Source organism: Brachionichthys hirsutus, chromosome 1 (genome assembly GCF_040956055.1).
Source record: "Brachionichthys hirsutus isolate HB-005 chromosome 1, CSIRO-AGI_Bhir_v1, whole genome shotgun sequence".
Lineage (NCBI taxonomy): Eukaryota > Metazoa > Chordata > Actinopteri > Lophiiformes > Brachionichthyidae > Brachionichthys > Brachionichthys hirsutus.
In genome coordinates, this window is record NC_090897.1 from 8,144,245 (window position 1) to 8,157,413 (window position 13,169).

Here is a 13,169-nt window from a genome sequence, read left to right on the forward strand (position 1 = left end):
CAACTATTGATATGCACTGATAAGTTTGAAGGTCAACAAGCTGCAGCAGTTGTGATATGAGAAACCCGCGTCTGTACCGCACACAGTCAAATGCAGCAAAACAGACTCGCACTTGATATACATGCACACGTTAAAAGGTTATCTGGTGTTCTAAACACTATTGAACACTAAAACAGAGTTTACAATTACCTCTTTTCACTCCTCATCAAAGTTTATGACCAATAAGGTGCTTCTGTTTCATCACACATTTGAAAGTCGCATGGATCAAAGCCGACAATTTTCAAATGGCATCGAGGAAAACAGCTAATGAGGCCCTCTGTAGAGAATAAAAGGGGGATTAATGAACAGTACCGTTGAAGAGACTATAGACGGCTCTCACCCAAACCGTTTACAGTGTATGCATACGCAAGGTATGAATATTCTGCGGCTTTCACGCGTTGCCACAGTATTGAATGGTCTGTGCCGCGCTTGGAGGAGCATTCTGCTGATGGAATCAAAACCCCTTTCACAGATTCAAATGAGGTGCACTCAGCTGTGATTGGTATTGGAAAAGCATTTGTCGGAACAGAGGCTCACAGAAGGCTTCTTAAATACAAGGCAATCACAGTGTTGAACGCAGAGACGAGGCAAGAGGTGTGCCCGGACTGCAGAGTGGAGAACGGGACAAAGGATTATGATGGTAATAAGCAGTAAACCAAAACAAAGTCATCCCCTGATCCCTCATTCTCTCTCTCTCTCCCCCTGTCTCCATCACTCCCTATCTCCCTCACCCCTAAATCCTCTAACACGCTCTCTCGCTCCTTCCCTCCTCTCTCTGCATCACACACACACCACATATTGACGGGGCCCATTTTTTTTCACTGTGCCTGAGCTACAATTTAAAACTCATTTCTCATTATTTGCGGTGAATCCTTACACACAATTTATAATCTGTCGAGACCATGATGGCTGCCGGCAGAGGGTTTTTATGCAGATGAAGTACACCTATATGCAGTGTCAACTCTTGCACACCCGACTGGCCCTATTTTATTACAGGCATCAGCAAATCTGCATGCTGTCAACTGTGAATCTGTGCACTAATGTTCCCCTCCCCACTGCGGTGTACAGACTGAAGGCATTCTCATATCCCGGTTATAGTGTTGAAGTGCAGATCAAAATGTGTTTCCAGCTTCATGGGATACGTCCTCCTACACACCTGCAAAGAAGAATCAGCAGGCCGGAGTCACACAGGATAAGGAGGAGGATGATGCACTTGGGTGGCTGTGGTGGGAGCAGATTTACAAACCTCTAATTTGGCCTGTTTAATGAAAGGCTGTCTGGACTTTACTATATCCTAAAGTGGCTCTCCTCCTACTCCCCCCCCCACATCTGACAACTCTTCTTGGACACATTGTGTGTGTGTGTGGGGATGTGTGTGGGGATGTGTGTGTATGTGTGTGAGACAAAGAGAGAGTCACATGGGTCAGAACCAGTCATTATTATGCCTGCAAGAACGGGGGCTGGCTTCAGAGGAAAGAAAAGAAAAGAGCTGGGCGGGGGGGGGGGGGGTCTGGATTTGTCCAAGTGTGGCAGCAGTGGTCCTCAGTCACTTTATCAGTGCCACAGCAGCATCCCTCCCCCCCCCCATATATCTGCAGAGCGACTGTTCGTCCCACTTTCAAAGCAAGGGAACCACTTGCTCTCTCACCATGGATGGCTCAACACAATCACCAATCCTTTTTTTCCCCACCACCAATCCTGCTCACTTTATCTCGTCACTCAGCATCGCTCTTTGTCTAAAAGCAATTCTTTTATTTTTTCATTGCTCAATCGCGTCATATTGACTCAAGTGCAAAGCACTGAGAAATCACCGCACTTCACCTCCTGCTCTCATGCTATTTCTTTATGTTCACTTAACATCGAGGTTGGATGTGTTGCCGCTTCATGCCTGGTTACTTACAAGGCTTGTTCACAAATACTTTTGAATTTCTACATGGAAATTCAGAAAGAGTATCTGCAATGAAGTTATATTATTATTATTTTTGGGGGGTAGGGGGTGTCGCCTTTAGGACCCAAGTCCCAGAAAGTATGAAGGCCTTAATGTAATGCTAAGAATTATTATAATTTCAGTAAACAAATCAGATTTCTTAGACCCTAAAGTTGCTTTAAAGTGGGAATTTAAGAGGTTTATGTCATGAAAGAGAAATTTGTTATAATCCCACTGTCTATGATCCAGTATAATACAGTACTATGACCAAGGTGTACAGCCCAGGTTAGGGACTCGAGGACGCTTGGGACTTTTAGTGGGCATCAACAATACATCTTCTCTGGAGGCTAGTTAGGAGACCACCACACGAGGCCAGGAAAGGAGCATTACTGGGCAGCACAGCCCAGTAATGGGCAGCACAGCCTCCATAATGCTGTGGCAGTTAGGTAACGGAGCACTTGACAGTCGTGAAGTAGACAGAAGAGATGAGCGTGGGGCAAGCAGGCCAAAGGCTAGCCTAACATGACAGGCAATCAGGATCATCAGCAGTATCTTAAAGTCAGTCAGGCAGTGAGCAGCTCAACCGTGGATTATTAGAAGTCTGCGTGGGCATTGCACAGCAGATTGACTGACATTGCAATGTCAGTTCAAATGGTTCATCATCCAAATGTCTGCTCCGCCCAGTCTTGGTGAATTTGTTCTGTTATACAAACCAAGTGCATTGAAAATACACAATCAATTTATATTTTATCCACAGTAGAGTCAAAGGGCGAAAAGCCTTTTGCTGCATTGTAAAATAAATATTTGTTTTCTGTACAAATAAATAAGAAGCTTAATATCAATTAATAAAAATAAGGTTATTAGAAAGACAAAATAAAGAAAGAAAAGAAAGAAGATGGGGAGGATTACATTTATTCACAATAATCCTGAAGTGACCAGTAAATGCTAATTTATTTGTTCCAGAGATTTCCTAAGTGTTGAAGAGTCCACCGCGGGGACACGGTAGAGAATTGAAAGCAATGCAAAAGAAGAGACATGAAAATAACCCAAGCTTAGATGTGTAATTTTACCTGCTCATTCTGACCCACCACCATTAGAAGCAACAGCAGTAGAGGATGTGACAAGTAATACATGGAGGCAATTATGATGGAAACTGTGAGTGCAGGATTGCTGTGATTTCCATCAGAAATAGTGAAAAGTGAAATCTGAACACGGACATGTTGACTCATACTTCAGTGTGACTTTCACTTTCCAATGATTTGTGTCCAACATGCCCATTATTAATAAATGTCTATAAAGCTGCTTGGAAATCACAGAAAATATAATTAATTTAAGATTCAAACATTTATTTAATTTCACATTAATCCTGTGATGGCTGTTGGTTCCATTCATGCTGACAGGAACTTTTGGTTAAGTATGAATATTTGTGTGCCTTCCAAAATGTACACAAGTCATGGAAACTGAACCCTTCTGTTTACACCCACCCTGTGAAATGCCATTGAATCCCAAAGGCCTGGAGTTTTCTGCTCTTTAGCTGAAACAGAATCATGTGGAAACAGCATCTTAAAGAACTCAAAGGCACAGAGAGAGAGAAAAAAGATCTGATTAGATTCACTGCTGAACAACAGTGAGTACTTTGTCATTAATGCATATCAAAACAAGCTAAACACAGAATGTGATGAGCTTGAGTGGATAATTGATCAGGCTGAAATTGAATGGACTGGAATTCTGCAGAAGTCGTTGCCTGCAAATCTATTGTGCTTCAGGTCATCTATTGGGGATCAGAGGTATGTGATACAGTGAAATGGGCAAAGCACACAATTTTAAACCCTTCTTCATTGATTTCCATTCCTACATACACTGTCTGGCAAACGCCAGCTCCCCCAGAGTACGTCGCCTACTGTTTGAGAAGGAGCACAGCCAATCAAAACAAATGCAGTTAGTACAAACTGCTTTGATATATACTGTATAGTATATATGTTACATACTGGATTTATGTATTTATATTTGGTGATAAGCAATTCAATATCTTACAAAATACTCAGATAAATCTTATTTGCAGATGCATGGCAATCAAACAGCGTATCGAATTTAGTTTGCTCATTTATGAAGGTACATACATTAATCTTGTGTGTGTGTGTGCGCTCACGTGCACAGATTATTAGTAATTCTCATATAGCTACTATAAAAAAAGAACATAGTTGACTCCAGTCTTATGTATAATGTACCTGTGAATGTTTAGATGTGCCATGTAATACACTTAAATAAATACATAATTCAATTATTTATTAGACATTGAATTTATTAAACCACACAATTAATTATGTTATTCTGAGGTGGCATTGGAGATACACTTGTGCTAACAAGCGCTCCAAAGCCTGGTAGAACAATCTGCTTCACACCCTGAGCTGCTAGAAGTAGCTTAAAATAATATCCTGACATAAAACTTGATGGCAGATTCTATAAATGGTTATCAAGCTGTGTGTCGGTTGTATGTAGGAATTTTATGAGGTAATTTCGAGCAGTTTTGTATGGGCAACATGCTGCCTGCTTTTATCCCTCTGACATAAAAATGATGAGGGATATAATCATCAGTGTGTCCACCTGTCCAAAACATATTTCTTTGTCCAAAATGTATCTGTAAAAAGAATGATGAATGGTGGTTATCTTTTCCAGGGCATATCTGCCAATCCATACAATACAATCTTCTTGCAAACTAATTCTTGTCTTTCCACACTTTGATAAAAAGTAGACTTGTTTTAGTTGATATTTTTCAATGAATCCTGGAAGTTTGGAATCTTCTCCATAGCAAATCATCTGTAGGGATTTTTACTTTTAAGATCTGAACAAGAGTCATTTGACTCTTATTCAGATTTAGTAAATTTAGTTTAATTAAATCATTGCTTGTCACATCTAATAATTTTTTCATATTAATATAAGTTATTATCTCTTAATCATTCACTTCCACCTTATATTATAAATTGCTGCTAAAACATACATTATCTTATTTTCATCATACATAGAATTTTTTAACTATCCACTGTTTTTCTCTCGCTGTGGTGGGTACAAATGTGTGCATGTGCCTTCAATCACCTGCACCTTCACACCGTGAGTGTGAGTGTGTGTGTGTGTGTGTGTCTTTTGCTGTTTGCTTTTAAAGAGGCTGTGAATGATTTTATTTAGTGTGCACTGATTGCTGCTTTAACCTGGCGGCCACGCAAGCAGCTGCTGCATTAATAATAATCGCAGGGAGACAGGAGAGCTGGTGAGGCCCACACCTTGTTCACCGCTCGCTCGCTATCTCCACGGCACCAAGGAAAGAGCAAGCAAACAGCAGGGGAAGTGTGGCGGAAAATTACAGTCTTCACATGCCAGCTAGGAAGGCTGCTGCTGCTCGAAGGGGGCCAGTGCTCTGTGAAGAAGACAGCGGAATTGAGAGGACGATTTGGTGTATAATGCCTTTGTGGAGGCGGATGGATGGCGTGTGTGTGTGTGTGTGTGTGTGTGTGTGTGCGTGCTTGTATTTTTGCCCATTTCCGAATGACTTTGAGCTTCAGATCTTTCAGTTTTCGCCTCTGCTGGAGGAGCTGCTTTGAGATCAGCATTTAACTTTTGATTCCACCTCAAATGTAATTTATTTTCAGATTAGGCTTTAAGGTTACATTTATAATTGATAAGTGGAATGAGAAGGGTGCACACGATGGCTTTGTGTTCAAGTTGTGACTCTTCTTCACTTAATTAGGAATGAGTTTGAGAGTGAATGAGGTTGTATTCCAATACCGATTAGCTCTGCTGAAGACTCGTACAGCTTATACCCAGTGAACATTTATTCTTACTCCTTCCACCTAGACCAAAGACAGGATTAGAGGTAACATAAAATCAATGTATCAAGTGCTTTGTATGTCACTAAGTTGGTGCTCATGTGTGACTTGTGCAGGATACAGAGAAAGCATCATAAGCAGAACATGGCCAAAGAGTGATCTATTTGCAGACCTCCTGTATGTCAACATTAACTGGACGCGTTGAAAGTGCTGCCCTTTTATAAGCGTGGCCAACAATTCCCTCCATCAGTGCAGTCCAGACGACATTTTAATTAGTTGTTTGAAGATTAAAGCGTTGCGTGCGCTCTCTGCCAGGGAGAACAGTATAATTGATATTTCAGCTCTGGGCAAACTTGCTCTCGCAGCCCAGTGGCTGTTTCAGCAGAAAATTAATGGTAGCACAGCTTGGCGGTAGAACGGGCGTCATGTTTCAGGAAATACACTTTGAATTGGGTCTCTCTGGTCCACTGACTTCTGCTGCAACCCTCTCTCTATGAAATAAATAATTTGCATTGCATTGTACAAACACATAGGCTACACTTGCAACCAACAATTTTATTTTTTCAGCATATTAGCATATATGCTTGAAAAAAAGCTTTTCTATAGCACTTACTTTATGACCTTGTCTTATCACGCCAAAATGTTGCCAAGCAATTTAAAATGTCAAGAGCACTTATAGTCTGCTTTTTTATTACTTGAATTTTCTGTTACTATTACTTGAATTTTACGTTATTACTGAATTTTATGTTGTTATTAAGCACCAGTACTAAGGACTTTCAACGGAAACAAGACCGCAAGGGCTTTTTTGAAATGCTCCTCTTAGACAGGATGTTTGACTGTATTTGTACTGTAGTACATGCTACTGTGTGACTGTACCTGTACTCCAACATTCTATCTAATAAATATATTCATCATCATCACCAGACGGAGCAGCGCTCCTAATCTCATTGTGTAGCCACTATGCAAGGACAATAAAGGCTTTTTTATTCTAGTCTATTCTATTTTATTCTGAATGTAACAAGAGTATGAGCAGGATTCGATCAGTCCCAATGGCCAGGCATCAACGATATCAAGTTGCTCAATGACGAGGTGCAACTCTTGTCTACTTCATTAACACAGTATATGTCATTGAGCCAGTCTGAAGAACGTAGAAATCGACCCGGCGTTAAACAGCAATGGAGTCCTTGTTCCAGTAGCACCCTCGTGGTGCACTTGTCCTGAATGGGCCATTTGAGTGGACGCAGGGGATTAGGCAGATGATGGCAGCTGAGGTCCTCGTATTGGTGCGGTGTGACTTTACCACATTAACAGGACATTACTCTCATTTCCATTCCAAAGACGTACACTTCCACACGGCACGAATACAATCATTGTGACCCTCACAGTCCAGCCTTTCATTTCCTGTCGCCTTTCAAACCTTCCTTATCTCTCTCTCTCTCTCTCTCTCTCTCTCTCTCTCTCTCTCTCTCTCTCTCTTTGTTTCTCCATTTTCCTCCTTGCCCTTTCACTGCTGTCTTTCTTTTTTTGTCCTTGCCCCCACGCACCCCATCCTCTTCCCCTCCATTTTCTATTTTTTTCCATTCCCTCTGTCTTGTTCCACATCGGCGCCTGGGTGAAACCTCTCCCCGTCACGCTCGGTTGCACTTCACTTAATTACCGTGTATTCTTCTTTAGCTAATAAAATACGCTGATGGAACCGATTACAAGGCGGTTCGTGTATTGTATGGGAGTTGGATTTTGGCATGAATAAGGAGCGAGAGAAGAATGGAAAAAGAGAGACATTGAAAAGAGATAGAAAAGGAGAGAGAGGGAGGACTGACAGGAAAAGCTGGATACTGGAGAGAGATGGAAATGGAAGGAAGACAGGAGATGGAACGAAAGGCAAGAAGTCAAAAACAATGGATGGAAATAAAAGAGAAAAAAAGAGGAGGGCTTGGGCAGTAACCCATTTGTTGTCTTTGTTGTTGTTTGGGTCAGAAATGCTTTAGGCCCTCGGGGAACTTCCTCATCTTATCACAGTGAGCAGACTGCTGGCACATCTTTCTCATTACTAGCCTTTCAGTTATAGATTACTCCTGCCTTATTCCTCTCCCCAGCCGCAGGCAGTCTCTGTTACAGCCTGCAGAGCTACGCTGGCACCAAAAGCAGTTTGAACTCCTGAATATAGAGTTTGCCTTTTTCTTCCCCTTTCAAAAGCATTAAGTCACGCTGTCTGTCCATGTAATTGTGGTTTCGACTGCAAACTATGGTGGCTTGGTGGAGAAATGAATTAGGGCTCCCTTGCTTGATTGAAAAGCCCTCTGAGGACGAGGTTGCTCACTGCAGTCTTTTTCTTCGCGTGACTGAAAGGAGTAGTGCTCATTTACTCTCAAGACTTTTAGATACTTTTAACACACACGTGCAAAAATAGCAGAGAACATTATCAGCATGGATATTTATATTTCAATAATTGACTGCCAAATTATAAGTGCCTATTTTGAAAACTAAATTTAAGTGATGCTGACGGATTACAAGAGATAAAAGAGCAACCAATAAATAAATATACAAATAACTTCTATAAAAATGGAATAAATAACATTTATCTTGATTGCTGCACATTGTTGTTCTTGGAGCATAATGTATCATTTGCATCTGAAGTTTGGGTTGTGATGGTCCAGCATAATAATTTATAAAAAATAACATATTTGAAAAACTTAAATATAGAATCATATAATTATCTCAGCATTTTACAGCCAATGGCCACAATTACAGCTTAATCAATCAAAACCTATAAATTGGTTACACTTCTAATGAAACCTCAGATGCACTTAATTTGTATTTTTTGAACAAGCTAACTTTTGGTACTCACTGTTGGTGAAATGTTCTGTATATTTATCTAGACCTATTAGCAACAGAACAGTCCCATGTGAACAAACGCTTCGGAGCAAGCTGTGCCATTAATGGTTTTTTGTTCTGTTTCATGACCCTTTTTCAATGAGTGCGGAAGCCCTGTGAGGCATCCTCCACATTTACATGCTAATGTTTGCAATTTGTAAACATGAATTGAAAATGTCAGGAGTTTAATAGCTAAATGGAGATAAGTAAACACATTATTGGAATGCTGGGACCACTTAAGGTCGAACACCCATTACACCAAAAAGCCAAAAATTATTAGGAGGAAGAGAAGGATGAGGAGATGGTGAGATGATGAGGAGGAAGGAGACAAAGAGAAATAAAAAAAAAAAAAGCAAAAAAGAGGGTAGGGGCACTTTAATTCGCACAGCACGTACTTGCCAGGGGGGTGAGACGATTAGGATTGTGATGAGAGGCAGCAGTGTGACGGAGAGGGCATGGGGGGTGTCAGGATGAGCGAGGATGAGGGAGATGAGAAAGAGAGAAGCATTATCTTGCTGTGCTTTCAGAATCCTGTACATGCTGCACAACCACACATTTACACATGTGTAGGCGCATGCACACACTCCCACACATGGTTATGGATGCATTCCCATTCTTTAAATGTACAGTATTGCACATAAGGAATACAATTGTTGTTTCTCTCTCTGTCTCTTACACACACACACACACACACACACATGCGCACGAACACACAGTCAGTGCCATTTGTACCTGGTTCTCCTTTCTGCACACACATCCATCACTCAGTCGTGAACCTGACAGTGTGCATGGCCCACAGGCCATGGGTCTCCATATACATACAAGGATGAACTCACTCTTACACTTTCAAACATGCAAAGACGAGAGGTTGAAAGAAGAGACATCAACAGTACCCCCAGAGACCTGACTATAAACATACTTTGTGTGTGTGTGTGTGTGTGTGTGTGTGTGTGTGTGTGTTGTTCACACTGTCATTAAAACACTTTTGTTGCCGCTGAAGATCAATCACCATGTTGTAGATTGCTTCTGTACATACAGCAGTTTGTGCCTTGAAGTAGTTATCCAACATTTTGAGACAAATCCTTCTTTGTGTTTAAGGTCGGATAAGAAAATACCACCCACGGCAGAAAGGTCAAGAGCAACTGTTCAGGTAAATTTTTAATTCAATCACCAAATAATTATCTTTCTCAAACAGCGGACGGGAATGTATTTTGTGTACTGTTCGTACTTGTGATACAGAGCCTGATTTAACCGGAGTAGTGCACTCCTCTGGCAGCAAACAAAGGCCAGCTGACTATAATAAACTGAAACAAAACTCAAGATTGTTTTTTGCCACCAACATTAAACATAAAAACATTCCTAGGAGCTAACCAAATACCATTGCATTAATATATGCATGATTCTCCTCATAGCCTAACCGTAGAATTAGCCAAGCTAACCACTGTTCCTTAACTAGCAACAGGTAACATGCTTCCTCCTTATCCACAGCAATTCACTTGCTTGTTCCGCTCCCAGGGACATGATCCCAACCGCATGCTTCAAGCTACGGCCACAAATGCCCAACTCAGAAAGTACTGCAAATTGTCTGTAAAACCTGCATACTGATCTAGGTAAAAAATATATATTAAAGGTCTAAACTGTTGTCCTTGGTTAGATAACTGTTTCACTAACATTCCTGATTGTTCTTGAATGCAACACTTTAGGCCCAATATCATGGAGAATAGGTAGCATTAGATGAATAATGCTAATTTTTTCACTCTGCTTATAAAATGTTCCACAACCTCACAGAGTAAACGCATCTGCAAAAGCTATGGTCCTGCTTAATTCCAGACTGATGCGTGCTGAACCACAGTAGCAGACTGAAGGTCACATGTGAACAGCAGTGACATGCATTAACCCACGATACCAAGATGAATTATGTGGAAAAAAGTGGTTGCAGGCACTCAGCAGTCATCATGGGAGGCAAATGTCATCTCACAACAGGGAAAAGGCGGGCTGTCACTACTCCCAAGAATGAAAGTGTGTCTTCCAGAGGAAAATTGTCAAAGAACTTCAATATTTTTTATATCTGTGGCTTGCAGCATGAAAATGCACCCAGAAAATGGCAAGAACCGCACATGAGGAATATCCGAAGCAGTGTGTTAAGCATATAAACTGCCAGCATTTATAAATAAAAATTCTGGTGCATACTTGGAGAGAGAGAGACAAAGTAATCTCATTTATCATAAATATTTGAGGACAAATGGAGAATTATATGTGCCTATATTGTTTGATGATAAAAGGCTCTGGTGGTAAACAGGTACATGGATTCTCATTATCCGACTCTGGTTGACTCCCAATCTCAATCAGTCTAAATTAACTCAGAACACAAGTTAATATCACTTTAATAATGGGCCGTCTTGCCTGAGATGCTTTTGGTTTTACTGTAAGTTGTTCCTCAATGTTCTTTGCTTCAGAATAAAAGGCATGAGGGTCCCTAGAACATATAATATAAATTATAATTGCACAAGACAATTTATGTTGAAATATTTTTTTTCTTTTACATTCCAAAATACCCCCATTGTTTATTTAGTTTTTCTGTTTGCTTTATTAGTTTCTTATTGACAAATAAAATCCCAGCATAAGCCATGCAAATTCCAATTAAAGGCAAAAGAGGCTCAACATTATTTGTATCAGTCCTGAGTAACAAATATTAATTCACTTATGAAAACGCATTGAATTTCCCCATATGAGGCACTATACGCAGGAGAAAAGTGTCTGCCTTTATCGTACATTTTCTCTAGGGAATTGCAAATGTACATGCATGCAGGCTTAACGAATGTATATGAGTGTGCCTCTGGAATGCACTCATTTGAATGTGTGCACTTGTGTGTGGATTGCAGTATTAATGAACGTTCCAGTACATTTGGTCGGACGCCAGTGCACCCAATTGCTTAGCATGCCTGCAGGACATTAATTGATGGCCAGGTTACGCTTGCTAATAAGCGCCATAAATAACAGTTTAGCAGGACGAGGGGGAAAATCTCAAATCCATTAACCACTGCGTTGACATCTTAATGGAGATTCAACTGAGATGTGATCAAGCGGAATTTGTCAAGTAGGAATCCATTAATGCAGACGTGAACCCTCGGCAACAGCGGACTGATGACAGCGAAGACGGAGATGGGACAGACCAGCTTTACTGCTGCTCGTGCGTCACTTGCAGCATTAATGGAAAGTCTTGTCAACATCCTCATCCCCTATACGCACATGGCCCTCCACCAACACAGCAGTTGAAGATCTGTCAAACCTCTGTGTCAGAGAGCCACGCACACAATCTCAAAAGTCACTGATCGAGCCAGTAAAAGCCACAGGCCGTTCACTAGCTCACAGCATCATTGATTTTATCCTCGAATTATTGTTGAGGACACGGCCTACCTTGCATACCAATCGCAGGCCTACCGCAGGCAGATAGGAGGGTCGAATTAGCACCTGCTTGTCGCAGTTTCTGCACTGAGAATGGACGTTCAAGAAGCACGTTTCGTCGAGTTAAATGCACAAACACACATGCACAAAAATACAAATACATATCCATGCAGAGTTTTCCAGATTTTGTATGCTATTTTAATTTCACAGTACAACATACAATGACAATCATATATTTCTATTTCTATTCTATTTAGCTCTGTATTGGTTGTGCAGCCAGGAAGCTCATTGGTGGAGTTGCATGTTTAGCCAAGTGAGGATTTTCCTGTGTAACCAAGCTTCAAAAGAAGGGGATGAGAAATGTCTGAGCTCCAATGACGTACTGCAAATTGTGTTCAACTCAGCAAAGGGTTCGGGTTGCTTGTACATTAGTCCCATGCTACAGAGCTATGGCAGAGAAATATGGGACGGTGTCACATTTTTCATATATTCTTCTATAGATGCTTACTTGTGGGTGTGAATGATTACATGTTTGAATGACATTTTATTCAGTACATATTGTATATATATTTATTTAATGTTATTGGAAATCAATACAATGTTCTGTGAGCTGACAGTATTCCAAAATATGATATGGCAGTACTGAAGTCTATCAATATTTTCTGCCTGGCATGCCTTGGTATATGATTTTCAATCCCCAAATACATAACATTTAATTAAAATAATAATAAAAAAAACACTCAAGCTGGAAATAATATATTTTTAACAATTCATTAGACCCTTACATTATAAAATGTGTGATAACATAAAAAATAACCATCACTCAAAGTAACTGTTTTTAATTCGGTGCAATGTTTGAACAGTTTGAAACGACTTTTCAGCAGTGTAGCACAATAAATGCCATTCGCTGCTCTTCCAGAAGAATGGTCCGTATAGTCTATCATTAGCATCCATGCTGTCTTGACAGGCCCTTTTGTTAAAGGAGTTCCCTCAAGTTTATCAAAGAGGTCGTCTGAAGATTCAATTGTAAATGTGTCAGCGTTTGAGGTGTGCAGAACTGCTGCAGTGACAGCCATTGTTTGTGCATATGTGTGCCAGTGAGT